Source organism: Heptranchias perlo, chromosome 2, assembly GCF_035084215.1.
Source record: "Heptranchias perlo isolate sHepPer1 chromosome 2, sHepPer1.hap1, whole genome shotgun sequence".
Taxonomy (NCBI): Eukaryota; Metazoa; Chordata; class Chondrichthyes; order Hexanchiformes; family Hexanchidae; genus Heptranchias; species Heptranchias perlo.
Window position 1 is genome coordinate 77,519,544 of NC_090326.1, and position 21,024 is coordinate 77,540,567.

At 45.5% G+C, this 21,024-nt stretch overlaps 1 protein-coding gene across 5 annotated transcripts in view; it reads left to right on the plus strand.

The window, feature by feature from the left end:
• Positions 1-14,167: 14,167 nt before the first annotated feature.
• LOC137340614 (progranulin-like) overlaps positions 14,168-21,024 on the plus strand; it is a 63,304-nt gene continuing 56,447 nt past the window's right edge. The window contains exons 1-2 of one of the 5 annotated variants that reach the window (XM_068003220.1): positions 14,168-14,210; positions 19,503-19,582. The gene's annotated coding sequence lies outside the window, so the exon portion shown is untranslated. Of the gene's footprint in view, positions 14,211-14,279; positions 14,399-15,537; positions 15,704-19,502; positions 19,583-19,613; positions 19,683-21,024 lie in introns of those variants that run through there. The other 4 variants (XM_068003213.1, XM_068003186.1, XM_068003195.1 and 1 more) reach the window with 4 other exon arrangements.

The window sequence follows — 21,024 nt, forward strand, 5'->3', positions numbered from 1 at the left end:
TTTTTTCTTATTCTTTTCTTCACTATCTTTTTTCTTAACCTTTCTCCCATTTGCTCTGAGGTACAGCTCTCTATACAGCCCACCTGACCCTACTATTTGAGACTATTTTACCCCTTTTCTATAGTTATTTTTTAAACCTCCTACATATACTCTAAGATTTACCTTTCCCCTGCTTTAAGCAGTAGGTCACATAAACAGGGTAAATGACAGAAATGAGACATCATGAGAATGTTTCTTGCTCAAGCATATCAGCATATTGCTGGATTTCTACCATCACAAGCACATACTAAGAAAATAGAACTGAAAATATACTGGCTAAATTATGTCCATCCACTTTGATAGATTGTTAAATTATTGCTGACATCCATTCTAACCATGTCGCAACAAATCTGAACAATTTACTAAGGAAACTAAGAGTGGTTAGAATGTGGAACTCACTACCACAAGAAGTAGTTGAAGCGATTAGCACAGATACATTTATGGGGCAGCTAGATAAACACAAGAGGGAGAAAGGAATAGTAGGAAGGGAGGAGGCTCGTGTGGAGCATAAAGACTGGCGTGGACTTGTTGGGCCGAATGGCATGTTTCTGTGCTCTACATTCTATGTAATTCTATGAAACAGAATTCGTTTTCTCTGAAAAAAAGGAAGTTGTAGAATGTGTCGCAACTGATCATTGAAATTTAAATTTGAATAACGAGTCTCAGGATCAGACCTTTTAATATTAAAGGAGGCACAGAGTTATGATTAACATAACTATGTTATTTTTCAATGTCCATCTGAACAGGCAAATGAGACAGTTTAACATCTCATTCAAAGGACAGCAGCTGTGACAATGCAACACTCCCTCAGTACTGCACTATAGGGATAGCATAGATTATATATTGGATTTTCTGATTCCTCACATGTAGCGAGGTGCTCTGCATGCCACAAATGGGCATAGAAAAATCACGGGCTGACTGCTCACAATTTACCGATGCATGGCTGTATTGTGTGGTACCCTGCCATGTGCAAAGATTTAGCAAATCTACCCTCATGTGCTCAAGTGGGGCATGAACCACAAGCTTCTGAGATGGAGGTGAGTGTGCTACCAATTGAGCCAAGCCTACAATAGACACAAATGCTGACAATAATCTTTCTCCTTTTCTGATTCCATATTCCTAGGTATGCAATAGAAGGGTTTCTCCTGGCCCACGTGTGAGATCATAGTCAATCTGTGAGGTGAACTTGGAGTTGGAAGTGGTTGCAGGGGGAGAAGGGTCCAGCCTACAGGAGTACCCGTGAGGGGGAGTAAGCCTCAAAGTGGGAACGGCTCTTAGTCATGGACCATCATACGAGGATCTGAATTATTCAGTTAGTGCTGAGTAAGCTTGGTGTTGTCATTGGACTTTGACATCTACAACATTAAGGTGGCAGGTACATCTCAAACTGCCCCGTGTAGGTCCTTCCACCACGCTAAAGATAGACATCCCATCATGCAGTTGATGAGAGAAGTCTAAGACTTGGGACAACATCTGCTGGAAGGTATTACTTAGAGGTTGGGTAGGAGAATTCACTATATCCAGGGCTTGATGCCTATCCATGATTGGGATGCAAAGAGGCAAGCAGCTCCTGCTGAAGGTTTGCATCTCCAACTGATGGAGCTCTCATTTCACGAGAGAGGGTGTGTGTCCCTGTTGTGGTCAGAGCGATGGTGGCCATGCATTAACACATTTCATGGTGATTTATGCTGCTCACCGGTGCTGCTTGCGAGGAGGCCTGATACCTGCTGTCCACCTAACAAGGCCTCAAACCTAAGCTTGTCACTTGTATAATGATGAACTAGTGACCATCCTCCTTGGTGGAGGTAGTGAGCAGGGGCTCTTTGTGTGAAGGTGGCTCCAAGCTGACAAGCCTGGTGATGAAAGATTGGAACTGTGGCAGACTCAGCAATCGGATATCTGATCAGGACGGGTCAGCTGTACTCAAGGTCACTGTTGGTGAGTGGCCAACTGACCTGGCTCGTTGATGAAATCTGGAGGCATAAACCTTTCATTGGGGATTGGAATTCTTCCCATTCAGCTTCAGATAAACCTGTAACCAGTATCCTATTGGGTAGGGTGATCATGATTGGACAAGTAGCAGGAAGTTTATTAGTGCATCTTCCAGTTCTGACAAAAGGTCATTGACCTGAAGTATTAACTCTGTTTCTTTCTCCACAGATTCTGCCTGACTTGCTGAGCGTTTCGAGCATTTTCTGTTTATATTTTAGTTTATTAGTGCTCTTTGGTGTTTTTTTTTATTCGTTCATGGGATGTGGGCGTCGCTGGCGAGGCCAGCATTTATTGCCCATCCCTAATTGCCCTTGAGAAGGTGGTGGTGAGCCGCCTTCTTGAACCGCTGCAGTCCGTGTGGTGACGGTTCTCCCACAGTGCTGTTAGGAAGGGAGTTCCAGGATTTTGACCCAGCGACTATGAAGGAACGGCGATATATTTCCAAGTCGGGATGGTGTGCGACATGGAGGGGAACGTGCAGGTGGTGTTGTTCCCATGTGCCTGCTGCCCTTGTCCTTCTAGGTGGTAGAGGTTGCAGGTTTGGGAGGTGCTGTCGAAGAAGCCTTGGCGAGTTGCTGCAGTGCATCCTATAGATGGTACACACTGCAGCCACAGTGCACCGGTGGTGAAGGGAGTGAATGTTTATGGTGGTGGATGGGGTGCCAATCAAGCGGGCTGCTTTGTCCTGGATGGTGTCAAGCTTCTTAAGTGTTGTTGGAGCTGCACTCATCCAGACAAGTGGAGAGCATTCCATCACACTCCTGACTTGTGCCTTGTAGATGGTGGAAAGGCTTTGGGGAGTCAGGAGGCGAGTTACTCGCCACAGAATACCCAGCCTCTGACCTGCTCTTGTAGCCACAATATTTATATGGCTGGTCCAGTTAAGTTTCTGGTCAATAGTGACCCCCAGGATGTTGATGGTGGCGGGTTCGGCGATGGTAATGCCGTTGAATGTCAAGGGGAGGTGGTTAGACTCTCTCTTGTTGGAGATGGTCATTGCCTGGCATTTGTCTGGCGCAAATGTTACTTGCCACTTATAAGCCCAAGCCTGGATGCTGTCCAGGTCTTGCTGCATGTGGGCTTGGACTGCTTCATTATCTGAGGGGTTGCGAATGGAACTGAACACTGTGCAATCATCCACGAACATCCCCATTTCTGACCTTATGATGGAGGGAAGGTCATTGATGAAGCAGTTGAAGATGGTTGGGCCTAGGACACTGCCCTGAGGAACTCCTGCAGCAATGTCCTGGGGCTGAAATGATTGGCCTCCAACAACCACTACCATCTTCCTTTGTGCTAGGTATGACTCCAGCCACTGGAGAGTTTTCCCCCTGATTCCCATTGACTTCAATTTTACTAAGGCTCCTTGGTGCCACACTCAGTCAAATGCTGCCTTGATGTCAAGGGCAGTCACTCTCACCTCACCTCTGGAATTCAGCTCTTTTGTCCATGTTTGCACCAAGGCTGTAATGAGGTCTGGAGCCGAGTGGTCGTGGCGGAACCCAAACTGAGCATCGGTGAGCAGGTTATTGGTGAGTAAGTGCCGTTTGATAGCACTGTCGACAACACCTTCCATCACTTTGCTGATGATTGAGAGTAGACTGATGGGGCGGTAATTGGCCGGATTGGATTTGTCCTACTTTTTGTGGACAGGACATACCTGGGCAATTTTCCACATTGTTGGGTAGATGCCAGTGTTGTAGCTGTACTGGAACAGTTTGGCTAGAGGCGTGGCTAGTTCTGGAGCACAAGACTTCAGCACAACACTGGGATGTTGTCGGGGCCCATAGCCTTTGCTGTATTCAGTGTACTCAGCCATTTCTTGATATCATGTGCAGTGAATCGAATTGGCTGAAGACTGGCTTCTGTGATGGTGGGGATATCGGGAGGAGGTCGAGACGGATCATCCACTCGGCACTTCTGGCTGAAGATGGTTGCAAACGCTTCAGCCTTGTCTTTTGCACTCATGTGCTGGACTCCGCCACCATTGAGGATGGGGATGTTTACAGAGCCTCCTCCTCCCGTTAGTTGTTTAATTTCCACCATCATTCACGACTGGATGTGGCAGGACTGCAGAGCTTTGATCTGATCCATTGGTTGTGGAATCACTTAGTTCTGTCTTTTGCATGTTGCTTCCGCTGTTTAGCATGAATGTAGTCCTGAGTTGTAGCTTCACCAGGTTGGTTACTCATTTTGAGGTATGCCTGGTGCTGCTCCTGGCATGCTCTTCTACACTGAGCTTAACTGACTAAACTACAGTATTTGGTCTACGACTACTTGGAAGTCCCTATTCCTTGACACGGGCCCTTGCATTTAGGGTCTCTGGACTTAGGGAGGGGGCTGTGCCCCTACGGGGGAAGGGTTTGCACTCCATATTGGGCAAACAAAAACTCTACCTCGGTGGATTTCTCAATAGCTTGGTTTGGACACTCTTAAACAGTATGCTGTGTTTCTGTGCACGTAAGGCAACTGGCTGACTCAAAACATCTGTTTCTAAATTACTGTATCAGTTATGTCTTGTGACATGTTTCCCTTTTCGCAAGGGTTTTCACTTTTGTTCACTTTCTTGCTTCTGTGGTTTCATCTCAGCTCTCTGGTCCTTGACTATATTTTTCCTTCACAAGTGACAGTAGTATGAAAAATGATTCACTGGGGGTACTTTTAACCCCCAAGAACAGGTCGGCTGGGGGCGGGTGGGTAGTAAAAATTGTTGAATTCTGCAGTGGGGCTCCATCCCGACTCCAACAAGCCCATTTCCAGGGTTAACCCAGGTGTGTTAGGATGCGCGTGCAACAGAATCCCGGAAATCCCGTCCCCACTTAAAGCCGACGGGTCGATACTTAAAGGGCAATGTATCTCATTGCGATAGTTGAGGCACTTAATTTTTTGTGTATTAGAAATGTAAAACGATTTTAACCTTCCTGTTCTGGTTTCCCATCACTTCTGATTCACGTCAGATGAAAGCAGGCAGGAAGGGCCGGATCCATGAGTTGAGTGCCTTTATTGCACAGCTTGTGGGCCCAGAGGAGCATGAGTGCTTCATCCAGGCCCAACGAGCTCACCTGGCGTGAAAGGACCCCTGCGATTGGCTTATGCCCCCCCTCCCCCACTGATGAACACCCCCCCATCCCGATGGTGGACCCCCACTATGGTGGACCCATACCCCCCCCCACTGAACTTCTCCAATACCCGCCCGATGTCATCCATGTCCCCCCACCTCCCCGCCCCCCTCCCACTGCCTGGTGCCTGGGAAACCTGGAAGCACAAATACTTACCTTCAATTGCGTTGTGATCACAGAATGCGACGCACTCACTTGACTTCCAGGTTCCCCACATGAATATCTACGTACGTGCTGGGTTTCCAGCTCCAAGCTAAAACCATGCCCTTTGTCTCACATGTTTAGCATGATTTGCCTTTTGCTAGACAACAATGATCATGTGGGCATGCCTCGCCATTGAAGTAACACTCCTTGCCTTGAGCTTTTAGAGTTGAAATTGTGCTGTATGATGTTAATCTGTTTATTTTAAAGAAAAGAAAGTTTCCATGCGTGGTAAAACATGAGGAAAAATTGGGCCATCTGGCCAGTATAAAGTGCCAAAATTTCATAAATTCTGAAATTTCTTATGAAGTACTGAGTTAAATGTATCTCAAAAGCAATACAGTCCTTCATTTTTAATGGATAAGTAGTAAACCAGAGAGAAACATGAAACAGCGCACAAGAAATCTTAAAATTCACTCATCAGAAAAGTGCAGCTTTTCCCTAGCCCAGTAGCCTTCAAAGTACATCCACAAGAAGGCTTATTCAAAACCATCAAGGAATTGTGCAGAATTAACTTAATTTTGTTAGTTTTCAATTATTCCAGCTGATGCAGAACCATCTCATGATCAAAGTGTCATTGCTTCCTCATTCAATTCACGTAGCACTGAGTTAGTTAAGGTCAGCCACGATCTAATTGAATGGCAGAACAGGCTCGAGGGGCTGAATGGCCTACTCCCCTTCCTATGTTCCACTGTAGGAACAGCCAAAGGGATTCTTATCTTTCCAACCTTGTTAGTGGCAATCAGTACTGCAACAGGAATTGGCAAGACTTCAGGAAAGTGTGCTTCAGAAAACTGAAGGTTTCAACAAAAAGCAGAAATATAGAGGCTGATACTGTGATTGGGTGCTCTAGTCACAGAGCAGCACTCCCAGGGAGCGTTGGTCAGGAATTTGCAGGCCTGCAGTGCCTGATTTTCTGTCCATTTAAATTAACCTGTGATATTGAAATTAATAATTCTGCTGGTTCTGTCTTTTCACAAACATCCATTCCATGGTCTGATTAGGAAAAATACAGAAATACTAACTGAAAAGAAAAAATTATTTCAAAAAGTTCACTTCAATAAAATAAATTATTACATTCATACAGTAAATATTAGAGCCAAAATTGCTCAGCTCTTTGGTGGAGTTCTGGCGTAACCCCAGCAGGAGTGGGCCTGAAGGGCCAGGAAACAAGCTGGGATCTAGATACACTGCACTCTGGCCTCACCTTGGAGTACTCACTTGGCTTCCGCTCATCCCTTGAAAGGCCAGTGACATGGAGGGGGCGGGGATTCCCTGTGTTGGTAAACCATGCAACCTCAACCTCAACCTCAAAGGTCAGGGTGTCTTTGGAGGTAGAGAGGAGGTGTAATAGCCTCTTTGTTGGGATCTAGGCCAGGGAAATGACCTGGGACTACAAAGAGCAAATTTTTTTTGGTGACTGTGATGTGGCACCTTTACAAAATGGGTCTCTGGGGGCTGAATTGGAATGTTTCGGGGAGGGGAGGGGAGGGGAGAATTGACTGGGCAGCAAGGCCGCATTTTGAGGCATCATAGGGCACAAAATGCGTCCCTAGTGATGCAGGCACCCGCCAGCACCATTTAAATAGGGTGATCTCCCACTGACCTTGCATACTTCAATGCAGTCATTGGCAAAGGTCATCAAAATTAGGTCTCCAAGGTTTTTCGGGCCCATTATTTGCAAAATTGAAAATAATACAATGAACATTAGCTGAGGTAAAATAATACATTAAGACATTAAATATTAACTAAACAATAAAACTTGTTTCCTGCTCCTTTAGATTGGGACTGTAAACAGCTTGTTTCTGAGGTTTGATTTTCATGGGCTTGAAGCACCATTAGGTGGGCCTTCTGCACGAACAGTAGAAGAACAAAGAAGGACCTTAGTAGCACGCTGGATGCATGATTAATTAGACTTCTGCTCAAAATGCGCATGTGAAGTAAGACATACCGGCCAAGTGGAAAACTGGACAGTGCCGAGTTTTGGCAGGTATCAAACAGAAGTGCTGGTGGTAGAGACCCACCAGTCGGAAAAGCAATCCTGGAGTTACCACAGCAAACAGGGAAAACTATCACAGCTTACTGACAAACATAGGAAAGAAAATGATGAAAGAGATGGTCAAGAAAATGGAAGGCACGGTGGGGAGGGGTTGTGTGTTACTGGCGACCAATGTATTATTTGATCCAGGTTTCACTTGTAGCCAAACTTTGAGTAGCCAATCAGCTGTAGTATCATGGGGGAAAAAACGGAGGGAAGTTAATCTGACTCATTGTCATGCACGTTATATCAGTTGACTAAAGAGATGCATTCCAGTTAATTTTAAGTACTTTTATATTTCATAATTAATAGATTCTTATTCTAAAAAATGAAAAACAAGTGACATTTGGATTTTCAACCAAACCAACCAAACCATTGCTTCCCCAAAAGTTGCCTCAACAGCCACTATTCCACATCTAATTCCTCCTCCCCAGTTCACAGAGTCTATATATTCTCTCCAAGCCCAGTTCACAGTGATACTGTACCCCATTCACAATGGCACTTACTTCTCCTCCAACCCGTTCAGTTCATACTGGCACTCTTCTTCACTGCCACCCTCTGTTCATGCCAGCACTCTACCCCACCCCCCTCACCCTTGCAAGCTGACACTCTTCTCTTCCTCCAACCCACTCTGTTCAAGCTGGCACTTCCCCTCCCCCCCCCAATTCATGCTGCTACTCTCTCCCCATTAATGCTGCTGCTCTCCCCATTAATGCTGTTACTCTCTCCCCATTAATGCTGCTACTCTCCCCATTAATGCTGTTACTCTCTCCCCATTAACGTTGCTCTCTCCCCATTAATGCTGCTACTCTCTCCACTCCCCACAATTAATGCTGATGTTCTTCTTCTTTCGTCACCCCAAAGCAATTCTCCCAGCTTCTACTCCTTCCATCTCACAATTGCCATCATTTCTGTCCCTTATTGACATCTATTCCCCCCTTCACTGCTGTCCATTCCCCCATCATTGACATCCATTATCCCTTTCATTGCCTACAATTGCTCCCCTTCATCGCCATTCATTTTCCCCCATTACTATCCATGCCCTCTCTATCTGAATCCAGCAGCTAGTGGGCCACTCAGGCTTCCTCTCTTCTCAATGCTGCTAATAGCAGTGATCTTGGCCACAGTGTACTATAAATAGGTACTTCTGGTCTTGTGAGAGTTCCGACCTACAATATATAGCAATTGAGATCACTGCAGTGATCTTGGCCACAGTGTACTATAGATGTCTATTTCTGGTCTTGTGAGAGTTCCGACCTACAATATAGAGCAATTGAGATCACTGCTATTACCGGCATTTAAGAGAGAAGAGCTTGATCCAGTCCATTAGCAATTAGACTTGGGTTGGAACAGGGGAAAGCAGGAAAGAGGGGGGTGGTAAGAAAGAGAGAGGTTCCGAGTTATGCTAATCATTGTCAGTAAATGACAACATGATGACTGGATCCTGAAAACCATGACCATCAGCACGAAATGCTGATGGCTGGCATGTATGTGTGGGTAGGTGGATGTTCTGATGTGGGGCTGTTCAAGTGCAAGCAACAATTGGTAGTACAAATAATATCAGTGACCAATGTGACAATATTCACACAACCAAGGATAAAGATACACAACAACAAACTAGGTAACATGTAAATAGGTTAATGTGATTGGGAGATTAAAAAACTACTTCAAAATGCATCGGTGACATTAATACCTTTGTGGATGAACATGCGTCATCCCAAACTAAGAGGTCTTACATTAATTTTGTTATTCTTACAAAAGTACAAAGAGAGATTGGGGTTAGTGCTCCACATATACTGGTGTGTATATATTAAAAAGTTAAGATTAACTTTTATTTTTACAGTATGCTTTTGCTATTGGGCTCTGTAAGACAGAAGTTTATACAGTCATAAAAATGCTATTATTTCCTACAATACAGCAGTGATTACACTTTAAAAGTACCTCATTGGCTGTAAAGCGCTTTGAGATGTCCTGAGGTCGTAAAAGGTGCTATATAAATGCTAATTCTTTCAATCTTTATAGCTGTTGTGACAAAAATGGTGCATTTTGCCTATAATGCATCATGGTATTAGTTTCTTTCTTTCTATCACAGAATAAATGGGGTTCAAAGTCAGGTCACTCAGAGAAAATAGTCTCTAACTTGTTTTGATACACGAGGGCACTAGAATAAATATAACATAGAACATAAGAAATAGGAGCAGGAGTAGGTCATACGGCCCCTCGAGCCTGCTCCGCCATTCAATCAGATCATGGCTAGTCTTCAACCTCAATTCCACTTTCCTGCCCGATCCCCATATCCCTTGATTTCCCTAGAGTCCAAAAATCTACCTATCTCAGCCTTGAAGATAATCAACGACTCAGCATCCACAGCCTTTAGGGGTAGAGAATTCCAAAGATTCACAACCCTCTGAGTGAAGAAATTCCTCCTCATTTCAGTCTTAAATGGCCAACCCCTTATCTTGCAACTATGCCCTCTAGTTCTGGTCTCTCCAGCCAGGGGAAACAACCTCTCAGCATCTACCCTGTCAAGTCCCCTCAGAATCTTGTATGTTTCAATGAGATCACCTCTCATTCTTCTAAACTCCAGAGAGTATAGGCCCATTCTACTCAATCTCTCCTCATAGGACAACCATCTCATCCCAGGAATTAATCTAGTGAACCTTCATTGCACCACCCCTAAGGAGACTAAAAGTGTACGCAGTATTCCAGGTGATGTCTCACTAAAGCCTGTACAACTGTAGTAAGACTTTCTTACTCTTGTACTCCAACCCCCTTGTAATAAAGGCCAACATGCCATTTGTTTTCCTAATTGCTTGCTGTACCTACCTGCTAACTTTTTGTGTTTCTTGTATCAGGACACCCAAGTCTCTCTGAACACCAACATTTAATAGTTTCTCATCATTTAAAAAATATTCTATTTTTCCTACCACATTTCCCCACATTATACTCCTTTTGCCACCTTCTTGCTGACTCACTTAACCTGTCTATATCCCTTTGCAGACACTTTGGCCCCGATATTAGTGTGGAGGAGGGATGGCAGCATGGGGGAGGGGGGGGTGATTGGGCGCATGGGTAACCCGCCCAATAAAAAATGTCTGTTTTCCATGCGATCGCGAGTCAATTGGAGCCACTTAATGTGGCTTCCAGGTTTGCCGTCTGAAAGCTGCGCAGCAGGCGGACTGCGCACCTGCATAACAGGCTGGAGGAGCTCTGTTTAAAGGGGCAGTCCTCCAATGGCTGCTCCTGGAGCAAACACTCACACACCACAATGGAGCAGGATGGGGAAAGGCTGCTCCAAGATTTAGCGATGCCTCACTCCAGGTGTTACTGGATGGAGTGAGGAGGAGGAGGGATGTCTTCTACCTGGCGGACGGCAGGAAGTGGCCTGTCTCTGCCACCAAGAAGGCCTGGCTTGAGGTGGCAGAGGAGGTCACCAGCGGCAGCAACATCTCCCGCACCTGGATCCAGGGCAGGAAGCGCTTCATTGACCTAACTAGGTCAGCCAAAGTGAGTACACTTACTCATTCTGCTGCATTCCTTCTTCCACATCACCGCCCCCGCCCCCAACTCATTCTGCACTGCCAACACTACTCTATCACATCACTCCCCACACCCACTTAAGGCTCATCCTCACTTCCTCAGCACTTCCTCACCTCCGCATTACTCACCCCACCACTACCACTCAACCCAATCCTCATATAATGCCATGGCTCTGTCTCATGCTCACCCTCTGATGCATCTCTTTCACAGTCAGCCTCACCCAAACCAATGCATTCATTGGTTGGCCACGTCACCATCACTCACTCACGGGTCTGTACTTTCTCCCCTTTTAGGAGAAGAGAGTCCAGAATGCACGGGAAAGGGCGAGGATTGTTGGGGGGCCGCAACAAATTGTCGTCCTTACAGATGCGGAGCAGGAGAAGCTGGAGCTCAGGAGAACCCTCAAGTGCCTATCCATCGGGGACGCCAAGACTGGCACCTGACAAAAGTGTGGTGACAGAAGTTTAACATTCAGCACACACAATATGAATTGATGCTAACGTGCCTTGTCATCTTCACCACCTCAGTACGCTCATTGCAACATGGCACATCTGTGATCATACTTTCTGTTCTCTTACAGGGCCTTCAGCGACCTCTGTGACGGCAGAGGGCAATTCCTCAGAGGACCTGCCGGCCTCTGAGGGTGCACCGTCACATCGGAGCAAGCCATCCTCTAGCGCAGATACACACACCTTGTTGGGTTCCAGCCCGCAGTTAGTTGGGGTCACACATGGTGAGTCACCACACATGTGAGCACGAGCAGACACTGGTGGCAGGGGCAGCTGTGGAGAGTCCTCATCGGTGGGAGCACTCCGCTCCAGGCTTTACTCAGCTAGACGCAGATGCTGAAATCTGGGGGCCATCCTTTAAAAGGAGAATGATCAAGGGGCAACAGCACATTTGTGAGGTGCTGGAACAGGTGCCACGCGCACTCTCCACAATAGTGCAGAGGATGGAGGAGTCCAACTTCTGCATGAATGGAATGATGGCACAGGTACGGGAGGGAATCTCTGACACGGTGTCACAGGGACGTGAGGGCATCTCTGAGATACTGTTGCGGGAAAGTGCGGGAATGTCTGCGATGGAGGGAAGGCTAGCCTCCATGGAGCTTCAAGCACGGCTCACAAATGAGTCCATTTAGGCCCTGACAACGGCCGTTCGGACTCACGGTGAACAACATTCTGCCGCTTTAAACAGGCAGGCAGATACACTAGCACTGGCCTTACAAGGCTTCACATATGTCCTCCAAACTGTTGTCCAGCAGAGTGGTAGGAGTGATGTGGGCCTGGCCCAGGGAAGGGATGATGGCACAAGAGGACATGGAAGTGGGGACACCACTCAAAGTGCTACCACGTCTCATCCTTTACCCCCCTCTCAACCAGTACCCGCAATGCTGCCTCCTCTCCAGGTGGCCGAGTCTTCCCCTGCACAGGTGCAGGTGGAGCAGTCTTTGGAGGGGCCCTCACAGGCACCAAAACCCAGAGGGCGTAGGCCCAAAGCATCTAATTGGTCAGGGCATGAACAAGAGCAACCTGCCGCTACCTCTACTGCAGCCACTGGGGATGCACCACGTAAAAGTAGTCGGAAGCAAAAGGCGAAGGTTTTGTGAGCACGAAGTGGATCCACAAGGGTGTTTGACGGTTGGTCATGTTTTTTATTTATATATTTTTTTTGTTAAACTCACATTAAATATTATTATTGTCACCACTACTGCCACGTCTTGGCCATTCTTGACTGGCTTCTGTAATAAGGCCCTTTCGTGACGTTCACCATGAACGCCAACACTTGATGCCTCCCATTGGGTCACTCTACAGTGGGTGTATGTGTAGTTGCAGGCCTGTTTTCTGCAGGGGGGGTTGGAGGGTTGCTGGTGTGTATGCTGCTCCATCCAGGAGGTGTGAGGACTGGACTCTTCACACTGTCTGATGTTAGGAGACCATTCCCAACAAGCCAGGGGATCTACCCTGCTTCAATGAGGAGTGTAGAAGAGCATGCCAGGAGCAGCACCAGGCATACCTAAAAATGAGGTACCAACATGGTGAAGCTACAACTCAGGACTACATTCATGCTAAACAGCAGAAGCAACATGTTATAGACAGAGCTAAGCGATTCCACAACCAACGGATCAGATCAAAGCTCTGCAGTCCTGCCACATCCAGTCGTGAATGAAGGTGGACAATTAAACAACTAATGGGAGGAAGAGGCTTTGTAATCATTCCCACCCTCAAGGATGGCAGAGTCCAGCACGTGAGTGCAAAAGACAAGGCTGAAGCGTTTGCAACCATCTTCAGCCAGAAGTGCCGAGTGGATGATCCATCTCGGCCTCCTCCCGATATCCCCACCATCACAGAAGCCAGTCTTCAGCTAATTCGATTCACTCCACGTGATATCAAGAAACAGCTGAGTGCACTGGATACAGCAAAGGCTATGGGCCCCGACAACATCCCGGCTGTAGTGCTGAAGGCTTGTGATCCAGAACTAGCCGCACCTCTAGCCAAAGTGTTCAGTACAGCTACAACACTGGCATCTACCCAACAGATATGTCCTGTCCAAAAAAAGCAGGACAAATCCAATCCGGCCAATTACCGCCCCATCAGTCCACTCTCAATCATCAGCAAAGTGATGGAAGGTGTCATCGACAGTGCTATCAAACGGCACTTACTCACCAATAATCTGCTCACCGATGCTCACTTTGGGTTCCATTAGGACCACTTGACAGTGCTATCTAGCGGCACTTACTCTTTTAATCTCTTTAAAATCTAGTGCATATTGCTTTTAACTGTTTAAGTTCAATTTTAAAGTTTAAATTTTTAAGTTTCTGTCAGGCTTCAGCAGAGAGAGCTGCGGTAGCAAGTTAATTGGTTAGCGAGATTAAACTGGTACTTGAAGTTGGGGCAGGCCTGACTCATCTGAGTCACAAACTGTAGAAATACAGGGGCCTGTCAGTGCGAACAACACAGTGTGAACGGAGAGTTTGGTACGTGTGGGAGTTTAAGGGTTAATCTCTTGTGGAAGTTTAAGGGTTAATCTCTTTAAAATCTAGTGCATATTGCTTTCGAGTGTTTACGTTCAATTGCTATTAACTGTTTAAGTTCAAATTTAAAGTTTAAATTTTTAAGTTTCTGTCAGGCTTCAGCAGAGAGAGCTGCTGTAGCAAGTTAATTGGTTAGCGAGATTAAAATGGTACTTGAAGGTGGGGCAGGCCTGACTCATCTGAGTCACAAACTGTAGAAATACAGGGGCCTGTCAGTGCGAACAACACAGTGTGAACGGAGAGTTTGGTACGTGTGGGAGTTCGGTGAAGTGGGGGAAGGAGGTGCTGCTTTGCCTTGCTTTTCCTAACTTTTTCCCCAGAGCAGCAGTGGACCTGAGAGTAGAAGACTGAGAGTGGGGAATAAAAGCAGCAGCAGACCTGCAACAAGAGACAACTACTGTGCGACGTCACAGGTGAGGCAGGAGAGTCCAAGAGGTGAGCACAGTATAAAAGGAGACCTAGAGCGGGAGGAGAGTCTGAGAGTCGAAGGCAAGTCATGGCAGCACAGCTCGCACCTGTGATATGCTCCTCCTGCACTATGTGGGGAGTCATGGACACTACCAGTGTCCCTGGCGACCATGTGTGCAGGAAGTGTGTCCAGCTGCAGCTACTGGCTAACCGTCTTTCGGAGCTGCAGCTGCGGGTGGACTCACTGTGGAGCATCCGCGATGCTGAGACTATCGTGGATAGCACGTTCAGTGAGGTGGTCACACCGCAGGTAAAGATTACGCAAGCAGAAAGGAAATGGGTGACCGCCAGGCAGAGTAAAAAGGACTAGGCAGGTAGAGCAGGAGTCCCCTGGGGCCATCTCCTCTCAAACAGATATTCTGCTTTTGATACTGTTGGGGGAGATGGCTTATCAGGGGAATGCAGCAAGAGCCAGGTTCGGGGCACCACGGGTGGCTCTGCTGCACAGGAGGGGAGGAAGAAGAGTGGCAGGGCTATAGTGATAGGGGATTCAATTGTAAGGGGAACAGATAGGCGTTTCTGCGGCCGCAAACATGACTCCAGGATGGTATGTTGCCTCCCTGGTGCTAGGGTCAAGGATGTCACGGAGCGGCTGCAGGGCATTCTGGAGGGGGAGGGTGAACAGCCAGTAGTCGTGGTCCATATTGGTACCAACGACATAGGTAAAAAAAGGGATGTGGTCCTGCAAGGTGAATTTAAGGAGTTAGGAGATAAATTAAAAAGCAGGACTTCAAAGGTAGTGATCTCAGGATTACTACTGGTGCCACGTGCTAGTGAGTATAGGAACAAAAGAATAGACAGGATGAATGCGTGGCTGCAGGGATGGTGTAGGAGGGAGGGATTAGATTCCTGGGACATTGGGACCGGTTCTGGGGAAGGTGGGACCTGTACGAGCGTGACGGGTTACACCCGAGCAGGACCGGGACCAATGTCCTCGCGGGGGTGTTTGCTAGTGCTGTTGTGGAAGGTTTAAACTAGAGTGGCAGGGGGATGGGAACCTGAGCGGGGAGTCAGAAGGGAATAAAATTGAGAGCAGCAAAAGAGGGGAAGACCCAGGGGAAATCTACAATACAAATAGTACAAACAGTTGTTCAAGAACAAGTGAAAGGGAAAAGCGTAGAGCAGCGGAAAGAAAGTGTACTTTAGGTACTTTAAAAACTCGAAGGCGTAAGGCGATTAACCCAACATCAAAGCTGTGGCAGGGGGTTGGAAACCTGAGCAGGGAGACAGAGGAAAATGTGTCCGGAAGGGACAGAAGGTATGGAGTAAAAGGTAAAGTGTTAAAAAAGGAAAAAGCAGGAACTAAGTGTCACAAAACATATTTGAAAGTTCTTTATCTGAATGCACGTAGCATTCGTAACAAAATGGACGAGTTAACGGCACAAATAACTACGTATGGGTATGATCTTGTGGCCATTACAGAAACATGGCTGCAGGGTGACAACAACTGGGAATTAAATATGCCAGGGTATTTAACAATCAGGAAGGACAGGCAGGAAGGAAGGGGAGGTGGGGTGGCTATGTTAATAAAGGAAGGAATCACTGTAATACAGAGAAATGATATTGGGACAAAGGATCACGATAACGAAACAGTTTGGGTAGAGATAAGGAATAATAAGGGGGAGAAAAACACTAGTGGGCATAGTATATAGGCCTAATAGTTGCAACTCTGCTGGAAGAAGTATTAATCAGGAAATATTCGGGGCATGTAATAAGGGAACAGCTATAGTTAAAATCCCCCATAATTATCATATTAACTGGACAAATCAAATAGGGCAGGGCAGCCTTGAGGAAGAGTTTACTGAGTGTATTAGGGATGGATTTCTTGAGCAGTATGTAACTGATCCTACAAGGGGGCAAGCAACCTTGGACCTGGTCCTGTGTAATGAGCCAGGATTAATTAATAATGTCCTAGTTAAGGATCCCCTTGGAATGAGTGACCATAACATGGTTACATTCCATATCCAATTAGAGGGTGAGAAGGTTGGTTCTCAAACAAGCGTACTGAGCTTGAATAAAGGAGACTATGATGGTATGAGAGCGGAATTGATTAAAGTGGACTGGGAAAATAGATTAAAGGGTAAGACGGTACATGAGCAGTGGTGTTCATTCAAGGAGTTATTTTACAACTTTCAAAAAATATATATTCCACTGAGGAAAAAAGGGTGTAAAAGAAATGACAGCCATCTGTGGCTAAGTAAAGAAATTAAGGATTGTATCCAACTAAAAACAAGGACATATAAGGTAGCCAAACTTAGTGGGAGGATAGAAGATTGGGAAGTCTTCAAAAGACAGCAGAAAGTAACTAAAGGATCGATTAAGAAAGGGAAGATAGATTATGAAAATAAACTAGCAAAAAATATTAAAACAGTTATATAAAAAGAAAAAGGGTGGCTCAGGCAAACGTAGGTCCCTTAGAGGATGAGACCAGGAAATTAATGGTGGGAAACATGGAGATGGCAAAAATGCTGAACAAATATTTTGTTTCAGTCTTTACGGTAGAGGACACTAAGAATATCCCAACACTGGACAAACAGGGGGCTCTGGGGGGGGGGGGGGGGGAGAGCTAAATACGATTAAAATCACTAAAGAATTGGTCCTCAGTAAATTAATGGGACTCAAGGCGGATAAATCCCCTGGACCTGATGGCTTACATCCTAGGGTCTTGAGGGAAGTGGCAGTAGGGATTGTGGATGCTTTGGTAATAATTTTCCAAACTTCTCTGGACTCGGCAAAGGTCCCGGCAGATTGGAAAACTGCTAATGTAACACCCTTATTTAAAAAGGGTAGTAGGCAGAAGGCTGGAAATTATAGACCAGTTAGCCTAACATCTGTGGTGGGTAAAATTTTGGAGTCTATTATTAAGGAGACAGTAGCGGAACATTTGGATAAACATAATTTAATAGGACAAAGTCAGCATGGCTTTATGAAGGGGAAGTCGTGTCTGACAAATTTGCTTGAGTTCTTTGAGGACATAACGTACAGGGTGGATAAAGGGGAACCAGTGGATGTAGTGTATTTAGACTTCCAGAAGGCATTCGACAAGGTGCCACATAAAAGATTATTGCTCAAGATAAAGAATCACTGGATTGGGGGTAATATTCTGGCATGGGTGGAGGATTGGTTATCTAACAGGAAGCAGAGAGTTGGGATAAATGGTTCATTCTCGGACTGGCAACCAGTAGCCAGTGGTGTTCCGCAGGGGTCGGTGCTGGGTCCCCAACTCTTTACAATCTATATTAACGATTTGGAGGAGTGGACCGAGTGTAACGTATCAAAGTTTGCAGATGATACAAAGATGGGAGGGAAAGTGGAGAGTGAGGAGGACATAAAAAACCTACGGGGACATAGACAGGCTGGGTGAGTGGGCGGAGATTTGGCAGATGCAATACAATATTGGAAAATGTGAGGTTATGCACTTTGGCACGAAAAATCAGAGAGCAAGTTATTATCTTAATGGCGAGAAACTGGAAAGTACTGCAGTAAAAAGGGATCTGGGGGTCCTAGTGCAAGAAAATCAATAAGTTAGTATGCAGGTGCAGCAGGTGATCAAGAAGGCCAATAGAATGTTGGCTTTTATTGCTAGGGGGATAGAATATAAAAACAGGGAGGTATTGCTGCAGTTATATAAGGTATTGGTGAGACCGCACCTGGAATACTGCATACAGTTTTGGTCTCCATACTTAAGAAAATACATACTTGCTATCGAGGCAGTACAAAGAAGGTTCATTCGGTTAATCCCGGGGATGAGGGGGTGGACATATGAGGAGAGGTTGAGTAGATTGGGACTCTACTCATTGGAGCTCAGAAGAATGAGAGGCGATCTTATTGAAACATATAAGATTGTGAAGGGGCTTGATCGGGTGGATGCGGTAAGGATGTTCCCAAGGATGGGTGAAACTAGAACTAGGGGGCATAATCTTAGGATAAGGGGCTGCTCTTTCAAAACTGAGATGAGGAGAAACTTCTTCACTCAGAGGGTAGTAGGTCTGTGGCATTTGCTGCCCCAGGAAGCTGTGGAAGCTACATCATTAAATAAATTTAAAACAGAAATCGACAGTTTCCTAGAAGTAAAGGGAATTAGGGGTTACGGGGAGCGGGCAGGAAATTGGACATGAATTTAGATTTGAGGTTAAGATCAGATCAGCCATTATCTTATTGAATGGCGGAGCAGGCTCGAGGGGCCGATTGGCCTACTCCTGCTCCTATTTCTTATGTTCTTATGACTTGGAAATATATCGCCGTTCCTTCATTGTCGCTGGGTCAAAATCCTGGAGTGGGAGAGCCTTCACCGCAGGGACTGCAGCGGTTCAAGAAGGTGGCTCACCACCACCTTCTCAAGGGCAATTAGGGATGGGCAATAAATGCTGGCCTTGCCAGCGACGCCCACAGCTCATGAACGAATATTAAAAAAAAATTCATTTAAAATGAAAAGTGGTCTTTCCTGGCCTTGTCTTATGCACACATGAGGATCTGATATTAAACAGGACCACCTTAAATCTCCACGGTTTTGGAGGAACCATATTAAATTAAAATTAATGTCTTGTGCCTTAATTAGTTTTTCTTAGATATCAACTGTATTCACATTCTCTGAAACTTAACATAACTCCAGTTACAAGCAATTATACTCAACATTCACTTCCTATTTACTCTGATTAAACTTAAATTATTGATTCCTTGTTATGGGTGATGAACTCAGAAGTGCCAATTGTTACATGACAATCCCATCGAGCAGATCTGTTCATTTTATGCCAAGGCTCTCCCCTGCCATAGACCTGAACTTGCATCTCACTTTAGTTCCTCTCCTATCTCCCATCATGGTCTCTCCAAGCTTATCTTGTCCATGAGGCCCAGCTCCTGCTCTGTCGAACCTATTTCCACTAAACTGCTGACCACCCAACTTCCTTTCCTGGCTCTACAATGGATAACTTTGGTTACAAACACCACTTTAGCAATCAACTTCTTGTTACAGCTATCAAACAAGCAGTGTCATTGTTTTTTTTGCTTCCTCTTTAATTTGTGTTCACTGTAAATCCCATTGCCTAACAATCTCATTTCATAAATCAAACAGCCACATTGTGTCACCGCCAAGTGAGGGAACACTTTATAAGACTGTTCGTTCTGGAGTCGAGGCAGAGATTGGCTGACACAGTAAGTATTGCATTCTTCTTTGAATTTCAGGGTGACTAAAAAACTTTTCTGCATTTTTAAGTGGATCTCGTGCTGAAGGTCAGTTCGTCTGACATAAAATGTAAGTAATATTAATGCTGAAGTGTGTTTTATATTAAGTTATTTAGCAAATAGCATCAATTTTATACTGTTAGGTTTTTGTGTGAGTATAAACCCCCACATCAACTAAAACATTTAATCAGTTAAAAACTGTTAATGGTTTCTGGCAATTATACTAAAATGGGTGAAAAGAAGAACTTTGAAAGCTGTAAGTTTGAAATGAAAATAGTGCTTGTGAGTTTTGTTTCAGAAAAACTAAACGTTCATCTTAAATGGAAGTTTAAAAAATTTCAGAACTTAGCCTAGAAATTACTGTTGCCGATATTAGCAGATGAGGGAAGGGTGTGGCCCAAGGCTTCCTTGTGATACCCGGAGGAGCACTCCTACCCCTCCTGGCCCACAAGAAAACCTGAAAAATAAATTTAAAACTTATCTTCTGGGACTCTTCTGGTCCAGGATTCAGCTCTCCGAAGCTGACACTGTCTTTTGGATGAGATGCTAAATCGAGGCTCCGTCTGCCCTCTCAGGTGGACATAAAACGTGGGAGTATCTTCATCACACGGACTGCAGCGGTTCAAGAAGGCTGCTCACCACCACCTTCTCAAGGGCAATTAGGGATGGGCAATAAATGCTGGCCTTGCCAGCGACGCCCACATTCTATGAATGAATAAAAAAAATCCCATGGCACATTTAAAAGAAGAGCAGTAGAGCTCTCCCAGTGTCCTGGCCAATATTTTTCCCTCAACCAACATCACTAAAAAAACAAATAATCTGGTCATTATTTCATTGCTGTTTGTGGGACTTTGCTGTGTGCATATTGGCTGCTGTGTTTCCTACATTACAACTGTGACTACACTTCAAAAATACTTCATTGGCTGTAATCCAGTTTTGGACATCATAAGGTCATGAAAGACGCTATATAAATGCAAGTTATTTCTTTCTTATTTCAATGTAAGTATAATCCATTTATATTAAATACCTCCATTCATATAGTGGACAGCGGAATGCCACTAAAACATATTGGGGCTGATGATGCAGTCATGGCACAGTGTTGCCAGGACTGCTGCACATCGGGTCCTTGTGGGGCAAAAAGCTGACCTCACGCTATAATGCATGGCCAGCTAGTTTAAATAATTTCTGATGGAGGGGACTGCATAATGCGGCACGAATACGGCGCACTCAATTCATGCAGCAAGCTGGTCCACATCTCCAGCCAACAGAGAGGTCGGAATCGGGGACTGCGCTGTTCCATCATTTGCCTATAGATTCTGTTTAATGCATCAGGTTGTTTATGACCTGTTACATTTTGTCCATCCTACCACATTCTGTCCTCCCCCTGCCTTCCACATGCAGTCTTTGGAAAG